The sequence below is a fragment of the Oncorhynchus clarkii genome, chromosome 10 (assembly GCF_045791955.1).
Source record: "Oncorhynchus clarkii lewisi isolate Uvic-CL-2024 chromosome 10, UVic_Ocla_1.0, whole genome shotgun sequence".
NCBI lineage: Eukaryota > Metazoa > Chordata > Actinopteri > Salmoniformes > Salmonidae > Oncorhynchus > Oncorhynchus clarkii.
The window spans coordinates 74,538,076-74,551,154 of record NC_092156.1 but is presented as its reverse complement, the minus strand read 5'-3'; the positions used below and the strand labels follow the sequence as shown (position 1 = coordinate 74,551,154).

General features: G+C 44.2%; 1 protein-coding gene across 1 annotated transcript in view; it reads right to left on the bottom strand.

The window, feature by feature from the left end:
• LOC139419344 (adhesion G protein-coupled receptor L3-like) overlaps positions 1-13,079 on the bottom strand; it is a 187,158-nt gene that overhangs the window by 25,838 nt on the left and 148,241 nt on the right. The window lies entirely within an intron of this gene.

The window sequence follows — 13,079 nt, the reverse complement described above, 5'->3', positions numbered from 1 at the left end:
AGGGTTAAATACACAACATGGTTACAGACCAGGACATGGAGGGGGAACAGAGGGTTAAATACACAACATGGTTACAGACCAGGACATGGAGGGGGAACAGAGGGTTAAATACACAACATGGTTACAGACCAGGACATGGGGGGGGAACAGAGGGTTAAATACACAACATGGTTACAGACCAGGACATGGGGGGGAACAGAGGGTTAAATACACAACATGGTTACAGACCAGGACATGGAGGGGGAACAGAGGGTTAAATACACAACATGGTTACAGACCAGGACATGGAGGGGAACAGAGGGTTAAATACACAACATGGTTACAGACCAGGACATGGAGGGGGAACAGAGGGTTAAATACACAACATGGTTACAGACCAGGACATGGAGGGGGAACAGAGGGTTAAATACACAACATGGTTACAGACCAGGACATGGAGGGGGAACAGAGGGTTAAATACACAACATGGTTACAGACCAGGACATGGAGGGGGAACAGAGGGTTAAATACACAACATGGTTACAGACCAGGACATGGAGGGGGAACAGAGGGTTAAATACACAACATGGTTACAGACCAGGACATACAGACCAGGACATGGGGGGGGAACAGAGGGTTAAATACACAACATGGTTACAGACCAGGACATGGAGGGGGAACAGAGGGTTAAATACACAACATGGTTACAGACCAGGACATGGAGGGGGAACAGAGGGTTAAATACACAACATGGTTACAGACCAGGACATGGTGGGGGAACAGAGGGTTAAATACACAACATGGTTACAGACCAGGACATGGAGGGGGAACAGAGGGTTAAATACACAACATGGTTACAGACCAGGACATGGAGGGGGAACAGAGGGTTAAATACACAACATGGTTACAGACCAGGACATGGAGGGGGAACAGAGGGTTAAATACACAACATGTAATTGATGGAATTGGAACCAGGTGTGGTGGAAGACAAAACCAATGGAAAATGAAAAGTGGATCGGCGATGGCTAGAAGGTCGGTGACGTCGCCAAAGGAAAGGGACCAACTTCGGCGGAAGTCATGACAAATGGATATAGATCTATAACAGTTTGGGTCTAGAGTGGAAGTCATGACAAATGGATATAGATCTATAACAGTTTGGGTCTAGAGTGGAAGTCATGACAAATGGATATAGATCTATAACAGTTTGGGTCTAGAGTGGAAGTCATGACAAATGGATATAGATCTATAACAGTTTGGGTCTAGAGTGGAAGTCATGACAAATGGATACAGGTCTATAACAGTTTGGGTCTAAAGCAAATCAAATCAAATCAAATCAAATCAAATTTTATTTGTCACATACACATGGTTAGCAGATGTTAATGCGAGTGTAGCGAAATGCTTGTGCTTCTAGTTCCGACAATGCAGTAATAACAAGTAATCTAACTAACAATTCCAAACTACTGTCTTGTACACAGTGTAAGGGGATAAAGAATATGTACATAAGGATATATGAATGAGTGATGGTACAGAGCAGCATAGGCAAGATACAGTAGATGGTATCGGGTAGAGTATGTACAAATGAGATGAGTATGTAAACAAAGTGGCATAGTATAGTATAAAGTGGCTAGTGATACATGTATTACATAAGGATACCGTCGATGATATAGAGTACAGTATATACGTATGCGTATGAGATGAATAATGTAGGGTAAGTAACATTTATATAAGGTAGCATTGTTTAAAGTGGCTAGTGATATATTTACATCATTTCCCATCAATTCCCATTATTAAAGTGGCTGGAGTTGAGTCAGTGTCAGTGTGTTGGCAGCAGCCACTCAGTGTTAGTGGTGGCTGTTTAACAGTCTGATGGCCTTGAGATAGAAGCTGTTTTTCAGTCTCTCGGTCCCAGCTTTGATGCACCTGTACTGACCTCGCCTTCTGGATGATAGCGGGGTGAACAGGCAGTGGCTCGGGTGGTTGATGTCCTTGATGATCTTTATGGCCTTCCTGTGACATCGGGTGGTGTAGGTGTCCTGGAGGGCAGGTAGTTTGCCCCCGGTGATGCGTTGTGCAGACCTCACTACCCTCTGGAGAGCCTTACGGTTGAGGGCGGTGCAGTTGCCATACCAGGCGGTGATACAGCCCGCCAGGATGCTCTCGATTGTGCATCTGTAGAAGTTTGTGAGTGCTTTTGGTGACAAGCCGAATTTCTTCAGCCTCCTGAGGTTGAAGAGGCGCTGCTGCGCCTTCTTCACGATGCTGTCTGTGTGAGTGGACCAATTCAGTTTGTCTGTGATGTGTATGCCGAGGAACTTAAAACTTGCTACCCTCTCCACTACTGTTCCATCGATGTGGATAGGGGGGTGTTCCCTCTGCTGTTTCCTGAAGTCCACAATCATCTCCTTAGTTTTGTTGACGTTGAGTGTGAGGTTGTTTTCCTGACACCACACTCCGAGGGCCCTCACCTCCTCCCTGTAGGCCGTCTCATCGTTGTTGGTAATCAAGCCTACCACTGTTGTGTCGTCCGCAAACTTGATGATTGAGTTGGAGGCGTGCGTGGCCACGCAGTCGTGGGTGAACAGGGAGTACAGGAGAGGGCTCAGAACGCAACCTTGTGGGGCCCCAGTGTTGAGGATCAGCGGGGAGGAGATGTTGTTGCCTACCCTCACCACCTGGGGGCGGCCCGTCAGGAAGTCCAGTACCCAGTTGCACAGGGCGGGGTCGAGACCCAGGGTCTCGAGCTTGATGACGAGCTTGGAGGGTACTATGGTGTTGAATGCCGAGCTGTAGTCGATGAACAGCATTCTCACATAGGTATTCCTCTTGTCCAGATGGGTTAGGGCAGTGTGCAGTGTGGTTGAGATTGCATCGTCTGTGGACCTATTTGGGCGGTAAGCAAATTGGAGTGGGTCTAGGGTGTCAGGTAGGGTGGAGGTGATATGGTCCTTGACTAGTCTCTCAAAGCACTTCATGATGACGGATGTGAGTGCTACGGGGCGGTAGTCATTTAGCTCAGTTACCTTAGCTTTCTTGGGAACAGGAACAATGGTGGCCCTCTTGAAGCATGTGGGAACAGCAGACTGGTATAGGGATTGATTGAATATGTCCGTAAACACACCGGCCAGCTGGTCTGCGCATGCTCTGAGGGCGCGGCTGGGGATGCCATCTGGGCCTGCAGCCTTGCGAGGGTTAACACGTTTAAATGTCTTACTCACCTCGGCTGCAGTGAAGGAGAGACCGCATGTTTTCGTTGCAGGCCGTGTCAGTGGCACTGTATTGTCCTCAAAGCGGCCAAAAAAGTTATTTAGTCTGCCTGGGAGCAAGACATCCTGGTCCGTGACTGGGCTGGGTTTCTTCCTGTAGTCCGTGATTGACTGTAGACCCTGCCACATGCCTCTTGTGTCTGAGCCGTTGAATTGAGATTCTACTTTGTCTCTGTACTGGCGCTTAGCTTGTTTGATAGCCTTGCGGAGGGAATAGCTGCACTGTTTGTATTCGGTCATGTTACCAGACACCTTGCCCTGATTAAAAGCAGTGGTTCGCGCTTTCAGTTTCACACGAATGCTGCCATCAATCCACGGTTTCTGGTTAGGGAATGTTTTAATCGTTGCTATGGGAACGACATCTTCAACGCACGTTCTAATGAACTCGCACACCGAATCAGCGTATTCGTCAATGTTGTTATCTGACGCAATACGAAACATCTCCCAGTCCACGTGATGGAAGCAGTCTTGGAGTGTGGAGTCAGCTTGGTCGGACCAGCGTTGGACAGACCTCAGCGTGGGAGCCTCTTGTTTTAGTTTCTGTCTGTAGGCAGGGATCAACAAAATGGAGTCGTGGTCAGCTTTTCCGTAAGGGGGGCGGGGCAGGGCCTTATATGCGTCGCGGAAGTTAGAGTAACAATGGTCCAAGGTCTTTCCTCCCCTGGTTGCGCAATCGATATGCTGATAAAATTTGGGGAGTCTTGTTTTCAGATTAGCCTTGTTAAAATCCCCAGCTACAATGAATGCAGCCTCCGGATAAATTGTTTCCAGTTTGCAGAGAGTTAAATAAAGTTCGTTCAGAGCCATCGATGTGTCTGCTTGGGGGGGGATATATACGGCTGTGATTATAATCGAAGAGAATTCTCTTGGTAGATAATGTGGTCTACATTTGATTGTGAGGAATTCTAAATCAGGTGAACAGAAGGATTTGAGTTCCTGTATGTTTCTTTCATCGCACCATGTCACGTTAGTCATAAGGCATACGCCCCCGCCCCTCTTTTTACCAGAAAGATGTTTTTTCCTGTCTGCGCGATGCGTGGAGAAACCTGTTGGCTGCACCGCTTCGGATTGCGTCTCTCCAGTAAGCCACGTTTCCGTGAAGCAAAGAACGTTACAGTCTCTGATGTCCCTCTGGAATGCTACCCTTGCTCGGATTTCATCAACCTTGTTGTCAAGAGACTGGACATTGGCAAGAAGAATGCTAGGGAGTGGTGCGCGCTGTGCCCGTCTCCGGAGTCTGACCAGTAGACCGCCTCGTTTCCCTCTCTTTCAGAGTCGTTTTTTTGGGTCGCTGCATAGGATCCACTCCGTTGTCCTGTTTGTAAGGCAGAACACAGGATCCGCGTCGCGAAAAACATATTCTTGGTCGTACTGATGGTGAGTTGATGCTGATCTTATATTCAGTAGTTCTTCTCGACTGTATGTAATGAAACCTAAGATGACCTGGGGTACTAATGTAAGAAATAACACGTAAAAAAACAAAAAACTGCATAGTTTCCTAGGAACGCGAAGCGAGGCGGCCATCTCTGTCGGCGCCGGAAGTCATGACAAATGGATATAGATCTATAACAGTTTGGGTCTAGAGTGGAAGTCATGACAAATGGATACAGGTCTATAACAGTTTGGGTCTAAAGCAGAAGTCATGACAAATGGATATAAATCTATAACAGTTTGGGTCTAGAGTGGAAGTCATGACAAATGGATACAGGTCTATAACAGTTTGGGTCTAAAGCAGAAGTCATGACAAATGGATATAGATCTATAACAGTTTGGGTCTAGAGTGGAAGTCATGACAGATGGGTCTATAACAGTTTGGGTCTAGAGTGGAAGTCATGACAGATGGGTCTATAACAGTTTGGGTCTACAGTGGAAGTCATGACAGATGGGTCTATAACAGTTTGGGTCTAGAGTGGAAGTCATGACAAATGGATATAGGTCTATAACAGTTTGGGTCTAGAGTGTCTCCCCCTTTGAAGAGGGGGATGACCGCGGCAGCTTTCCAATCTTTGGGGATCTCAGACGATATGAAAGAGAGGTTGAACAGGCTAGTAACATGGGTTGCAACAATTTTGGCTGATCATTTTAGAAAAGAAAGGGTCCAGATTGTCTAGCCCAGCTAATTTGTAGGGATTCAGATTTCGCAGCTCTTTCAGAACATCAGCTGTCTGGATTTGGGCGAGGGAGAAGGGGGTGCACAGCTGTTGGGTACGGGTAGCCAGGTGGAAAGCATGGCCAGCCGTAGAAAAATGCTAATTGAAATGATCGATTATCGTAGATTGATCAGCGGTGACAGTGTTTCCTAGCCTCAGAGCAGTGGGCAGCTGGGAAGAGGTTCTCTTATTCTCCATGGACTTTACAGTGTCCCAGAACTTTTTTGAGTTAGTACTACAGGATTCACATTTCTGTTTGAAAAAGCTAGCCTTTGCTTTCCTAAATGACAGTGTATATTGGTTCCTAACTTCCCTGAAACATTGCATATCATTGGGGCTATTCGATGCTAATGCAGAATGCCACAGGACGTTTTTGTGCTGGTCAAGGGCAGTCAAGTCTGGGGTGAACCAGGGGCTATATCTGTTCTTATTGTACATTTTTTGAAAGGGGCTTATTTAAGACAAAGAGCAGCCAGGCATCCTCTACTGACGGGATGAGGCCAATATCCTTCCAGGATACCCGGGACCAGGTCGATTAGAAAGGCCTGCTCGCTGAAGTGTTTTAGGGAGCGTTTGACAGTGATGAGGGGTGGTCGTTTGACCACGGACCCAATACGGACGCAGGCAATGAGGCAGTGATCGCTGAGATCCTGGTTGAAGACAGCAGAGGTGTATTTAGAGGGCAGGTTGGTCAGGATGATATCCATGAGCGTGCCCATGGTGACGGATTTAGGGATGTACCTGGTATGTTCCTTGATCATTTCTGTGAGATTGAGGGCATCTGGCTTATATTGTAGGACGGCCGGGGTGTTAAGCATATCCCAGTTTAGGTCACCTAACAGTACGAACTCTGAAGATAGTTGGGGGGCAATCAATTCACATATGGTGTTCAGGGCACAGGTGGAGGCTAAGGGGGGTATATAAGAAGCAGCAACGGTGAGAGACTTGTTTCTGGAAAGGTGGGTTTTTAAAAGTAGAAGCTCGAATTGTTTGGGCACAGACCTGGATAGTATGACAGAACTCTGCAGGCTATCTCTGCAGTAGATTGCAACTCCGCCCCCTTTGGCAGTTCTATCTTGTCGGAAAATGTTGTAGTTCGGGATGGAAATTTCAGGGTTTTTGGTGACCTTCCTAAACCAGGATTCAGACACAGCTAGGATATCTGGGTTGGCAGAGTGTGCTAAAGCAGTGAATAAAACAAACTTAGGGAGGAGGCTTCTGATGTTAACATGCATGAAACCAAGGCTGTTACGGTTACAGAAGTCAACAAATGAGAGAGCCTGGGGAATGGGAGTGGTGCTGGGGGCCTGGGTTAAACCTCTACATCACCAGAGGAACAGAGGAGTAGGATAAGGGTATGGCTAAAGGCTATAAGAACTGGTTTTCTCTGGCATTGGGGACAGAGGATAAAATGAGCAGATTTCTGAGCGTGGAAGAATAGATTCAAGGCATAATGTACATACGCTTAGTGGGACAATAATATGTTTTTCAACAGGACAATGACCCAACACACCTCCAGACTGTGTAAAGGCTATTTGACCAAGAAGGAGAGAGATGTACTGCTACCTCAGATGACATAGCCTCACCAATCAACCGACCTCAACCCAACTGAGATGGTTTGGGATGAGTTGGACAACAGAGTGAAGGAAAAGCAGCCAACTGGTGCTCAGCAAATGTGGGAACTCCTTCAAGACTGTTGGAAAAGCATTCCAGGTGAAGCTGGTTGAGAGAATGCCAAGAGTGTGCAAAGCTGTCAAGGCAAATGGTGCCTGTTTTGAAGAACATAAAATATATTTTGATTTGTTTCACACTTTTTTGGTTACTACATGATTCCATATGTGTTATTTCATAGTTTTGACGTCTTCACTACTTTCTACAATGTAGAACATACTGAAAATAAAGAACAACCCTTGAATGAGTAGGTGTGTCCACACTTTTGAATGGTACTGTATGCCTGTCTGTCTGTCTGTCTCCCTGTCAGTCAGTCTGTCTGTCTGCCTTTCTCAGCCTGTCTTGTCTGTCTTCATGTCAGCCTGTCTTCATGTCAGCCTGTCTTCATGTCAGCCTGTCTTCATGTCTGTCTGTCTTCATGTCTGTCTGTCTGTCTGTCTGTCTGTCTGTCTGCCTGTCTGTCTGTCTGTCTTCATGTCAGTCTGTCTGAACCGTTCTCTCTGTATCCCCAAATATAAATTAATTATTACCCCGACGATTAAAATAATTAGAATCAACCCGCCTGCCCATTCCTTTCATCACACACACACACACACACACACACACACACACACACACACACACACACACACACACACACACACACACACACACACACACACACACACACACACACACACACACACACACACACACACACACACACACACATGCTGTTGAACTTTAATTGTGTTTTTTGTGCATCAACAGTTTTCTCCGAGGTCAGTCACTGACAGTAACTGAATTAGCCTGAATTATTGTCAGATAAAATGTTTACGATTTGTAAATTAGTCTTTGTAACTAGCCAGCTATTCAAACGTGTAGTAATCATGGTCGAATTACCGACTGGCAGCACAGAGCCCAGGGGCCCTGACCTCCAGGGGACCTGACCTCCAGGGGCCCTGACCTCCAGGGGTCCTGACCTCCAGGGGTCCTGACCTCCAGGGGTCCTGACCTCCAGGGGACCTCCATTGATTTTGTTCGTCACTCTCATTCAGATATCAATAACATGATAAGTCATGTCATAATGTGTAGAATTACAGGAGAGTAGCTAAACAACTACACATTTTCTCTATGCCACATGTCAAAATGTGTAGAATTACGGGAGAGTAGCTAAACAACTACACATTTTCTCTACAACCACATGTCATAATGTGTAGAATTACAGGAGAGTAGCTAAACAACTACACATTTTCTCTACAACCACATGTCAAAATGTGTAGAATTACAGGCAGTTGTATCCTAAACTTTTCTCTCAACCGTCAAGAGGGGGGGAAGGCACTCAAATGTTTTGCCCCTCAAGGTGAGTGTGGTCCCCCAACAACATTTAGCTTAGGGCCCCTAAAAGGCTAGGGTTGAACCTGCACATACACACACCCTCTCATCAGACTGTCAGAGCTGCAGAAAACAAATCTCCAATCAGAGAATCGACGTGTTTATGCATGCGTATGTGCCTAATCAAAACCTCTTCAGTAACAGCGGTAGGTAGGAAGGCAGTGATGATATCATTTGTTAGCGTACCTAATTAAAACCTCTTCAGTAACAGAGGAAGGCAGTGATAATATCATTTGTTAGCGTACCTAATTAAAACCTCTTCAGTAACAGAGGAAGGCAGTGATGATATCATTTGTTAGCGTGCCTAATTAAAACCTCTTCAGTAACAGAGGAAGGCAGTGATAATATCATTTGGTAGCGTGCCTAATTAAAACCTCTTCAGTAACAGAGGAAGGCAGTGATAATATCATTTGGTAGCGTGCCTAATCAAAACCTCTTCAGTAACAGAGGAAGGCAGTGATAATATCATTTGTTAGCGTACCTAATTAAAACCTCTTCAGTAACAGAGGAAGGCAGGAAGGTAGTGATGATATCATTTGTTAGCGTACCTAATTAAAAACCTCTTCATTAACAGAGGAAGGCAGTGATGATATCATTTGTTAGCATGCCTAATCAAAACCTCTTCAGTAACAGAGGAAGGCAGTGATGATATCATTTGTTAGCGTGCCTAATCAAAACCTCTTCAGTAACAGAGGAAGGTAGTGATGATATCATTTGATAGCGTACCTAATTAAAACCTCTTAAGTAACAGAGGAAGGCAGTGATAATATCATTTGTTAGCGTGCCTAATTAAAACCTCTTCATTAACAGAGGAAGGCAGTGATAATATCATTTGTTAGCGTACCTAATTAAAACCTCTTCAGTAACAGAGGAAGGCAGTGATAATATCATTTGTTAGCGTGCCTAATTAAAACCTCTTCAGTAACAGAGGAAGGCAGTGATAATATCATTTGTTAGCGTACCTAATTAAAACCTCTTCAGTAACAGAGGAAGGCAGTGATAATATCATTTGTTAGCGTACCTAATTAAAACCTCTTCAGTAACAGAGGAAGGCAGTGATGATATAATTTGTTAGCGTACCTAATTAAAACCTCTTCAGTAACAGCGGTAGGCAGTGATGATATCATTTGGTAGCGTACCTAATTAAAACCTCTTCAGTAACAGCGGTAGGCAGTGATGATATCATTTGTTAGCGTGCCTAATTAAAACCTCTTCAGTAACAGCGGTAGGCAGGAAGGTAGTGATGATATCATTTGTTAGCGTGCCTAATTAAAACCTCTTCAGTAACAGCGGTAGGCAGGAAGGCAGTGATGATATCATTTGTTAGCGTACCTAATTAAAACCTCTTCAGTAACAGCGGTAGGCAGGAAGGCAGTGATGATATCATTTGTTAGCGTACCTAATTAAAACCTCTTCAGTAACAGCGGTAGGCAGGAAGGCAGTGATGATATCATTTGTTAGCGTACCTAATTAAAACCTCTTCAGTAACAGCGGTAGGTAGTGATGATATCATTTGTTAGCGTGCCTAATTAAAACCTCTTCAGTAACAGCGGTAGGCAGGAAGGTAGTGATGATATCATTTGATAGCGTGCCTAATTAAAACCTCTTCAGTAACAGAGGAAGGCAGTGATAATATCATTTGTTAGCGTACCTAATTAAAACCTCTTCAGTAACAGAGGAAGGCAGTGATGATATCATTTGTTAGCGTGCCTAATTAAAACCTCTTCAGTAACAGAGGAAGGCAGTGATAATATCATTTGGTAGCGTGCCTAATTAAAACCTCTTCAGTAACAGAGGAAGGCAGTGATAATATCATTTGGTAGCGTGCCTAATCAAAACCTCTTCAGTAACAGAGGAAGGCAGTGATAATATCATTTGTTAGCGTACCTAATTAAAACCTCTTCAGTAACAGAGGAAGGCAGGAAGGTAGTGATGATATCATTTGTTAGCGTACCTAATTAAAAACCTCTTCATTAACAGAGGAAGGCAGTGATGATATCATTTGTTAGCATGCCTAATCAAAACCTCTTCAGTAACAGAGGAAGGCAGTGATGATATCATTTGTTAGCGTGCCTAATCAAAACCTCTTCAGTAACAGAGGAAGGTAGTGATGATATCATTTGATAGCGTACCTAATTAAAACCTCTTAAGTAACAGAGGAAGGCAGTGATAATATCATTTGTTAGCGTGCCTAATTAAAACCTCTTCATTAACAGAGGAAGGCAGTGATAATATCATTTGTTAGCGTACCTAATTAAAACCTCTTCAGTAACAGAGGAAGGCAGTGATAATATCATTTGTTAGCGTGCCTAATTAAAACCTCTTCAGTAACAGAGGAAGGCAGTGATAATATCATTTGTTAGCGTACCTAATTAAAACCTCTTCAGTAACAGAGGAAGGCAGTGATAATATCATTTGTTAGCGTACCTAATTAAAACCTCTTCAGTAACAGAGGAAGGCAGTGATGATATAATTTGTTAGCGTACCTAATTAAAACCTCTTCAGTAACAGCGGTAGGCAGTGATGATATCATTTGGTAGCGTACCTAATTAAAACCTCTTCAGTAACAGCGGTAGGCAGTGATGATATCATTTGTTAGCGTGCCTAATTAAAACCTCTTCAGTAACAGCGGTAGGCAGGAAGGTAGTGATGATATCATTTGTTAGCGTGCCTAATTAAAACCTCTTCAGTAACAGCGGTAGGCAGGAAGGCAGTGATGATATCATTTGTTAGCGTACCTAATTAAAACCTCTTCAGTAACAGCGGTAGGCAGGAAGGCAGTGATGATATCATTTGTTAGCGTACCTAATTAAAACCTCTTCAGTAACAGCGGTAGGCAGGAAGGCAGTGATGATATCATTTGTTAGCGTACCTAATTAAAACCTCTTCAGTAACAGCGGTAGGTAGTGATGATATCATTTGTTAGCGTGCCTAATTAAAACCTCTTCAGTAACAGCGGTAGGCAGGAAGGTAGTGATGATATCATTTGATAGCGTGCCTAATTAAAACCTCTTCAGTAACAGCGGTAGGCAGTGATGATATCATTTGATAGCGTGCCTAATTAAAACCTCTTCAGTAACAGCGGAAGGCAGTGATGATATCATTTGGTAGCGTGCCTAATTAAAACCTCTTCAGTAACAGCGGTAGGCAGTCTGACATGGTTCATCATCTCAGTTAGAGATGTTATTTATCAAATATTTTCTAAGCAGCCCAGGTGTTTTATGATATTATCAACATGGAGGATGGCAGCCTTTGACATTATTCTGACTCATCAATGTTTTCAAGTGTGTGTGTGTGTGTGTCTGTGTGTGTGCGCGCGTGCGTGTGTGTGTGTTCTGTATGTCAGCTCGTGTGATGTGACTCTGCTGAGTGGTGCTGACGTCTAGACATTGAGAGAGAGAGAGAGAGAGAGAGAGGGAGAAAAATAGACTGCATCAGGAGAAAAAGAGAGAGAGAGAGAGGGAAGAGAGAGAAGAGAGAGAGAGAGAGAGAGAGAGATAGAGAGGGGAGAGAGAGAGGGAAGAGAGAGAGAGATAAAGAGGGGAGAGAGAGAGCGAGAGAGGGAAGAGAGAGAGAGAGGGGAGAGAGAGAGAGCGAGAGAGGGAAGAGAGAGAGAGCGAGAGAGGGAAGAGAGAGATAGAGAGAGAAAGAAAGAAAGAGAGAAAGAGAAAGAAAGAAAGAGAAATAAAGCCTGACAGAGTAACACAGTATTTGCAAGGAGCAGGACCCTGGGGTCCTTTTGATGTTGTGCACTTTGATTTTAGTGGACCAGAAACATGCCACAGAGTGTTATCTCAGGAGGGATTCTGGAGAACAGTGAGAGTCCACAGCATCAACATGAATCAACAACATTAACAGAGAAGAAAGTGAACAGAAATAGCAAATGACAACGTAATGGAAAAAAAAATGCAATGACATGAGCAGATGGTCCAGACCAACCACACAGCCTCCAGCCATGGCAGGGTGTATTAATGGCAGGGTGTATTAATGGCAGGGTGTATTAATACCAGGGTGTGTTAACATCCAGCTGAATTATTTACAGTAACATTGTAGTGATGATAACAACAAATCTTATCAAAGAGTCAACAGGAACCCAACATTGATTGGATTTGATGAAGGTTCCAAAAGGGTTCTTCGGCTGTCCCCGTAAGAAACACCCTTATTGGTTCCAGGTAAAAACCCTCTGTGGAAAGGGTTCTACATGGAACCCAAAACAGTTCTACTTGGAATGAAAATGGTTCTACCTGGAACCCAAAACAGTTCTACTTGGAACGAAAATGGTTCTACCTGGAACCCAAAACAGTTCTACTTGGAACGAAAATGGTTCTACCTGGAACCAACAAGGGTTCTTCAAAGGGTTTTCCTAACCGGGGACAGCCAAAGGATTGTTTTAGGTTCTAGATATAACTTTTCGTTTTTTATTAAAAGTATATTAATAAGGCACACACAAAACGAACACAACATCAAAACACACTCAGCGAACCCTTTGAGGAGCATGTTAGACCTTGTATTGATGGAGCCTTCTCTGTAGTTCTAATGATGACATCACAGAGGGCTGAGGATTCTATCCTCATGGAATAGAACTGGAGAGTTCTGGAACACAACTCTAGAATTCTACAATAGAGAGAATCATTCCAAAATA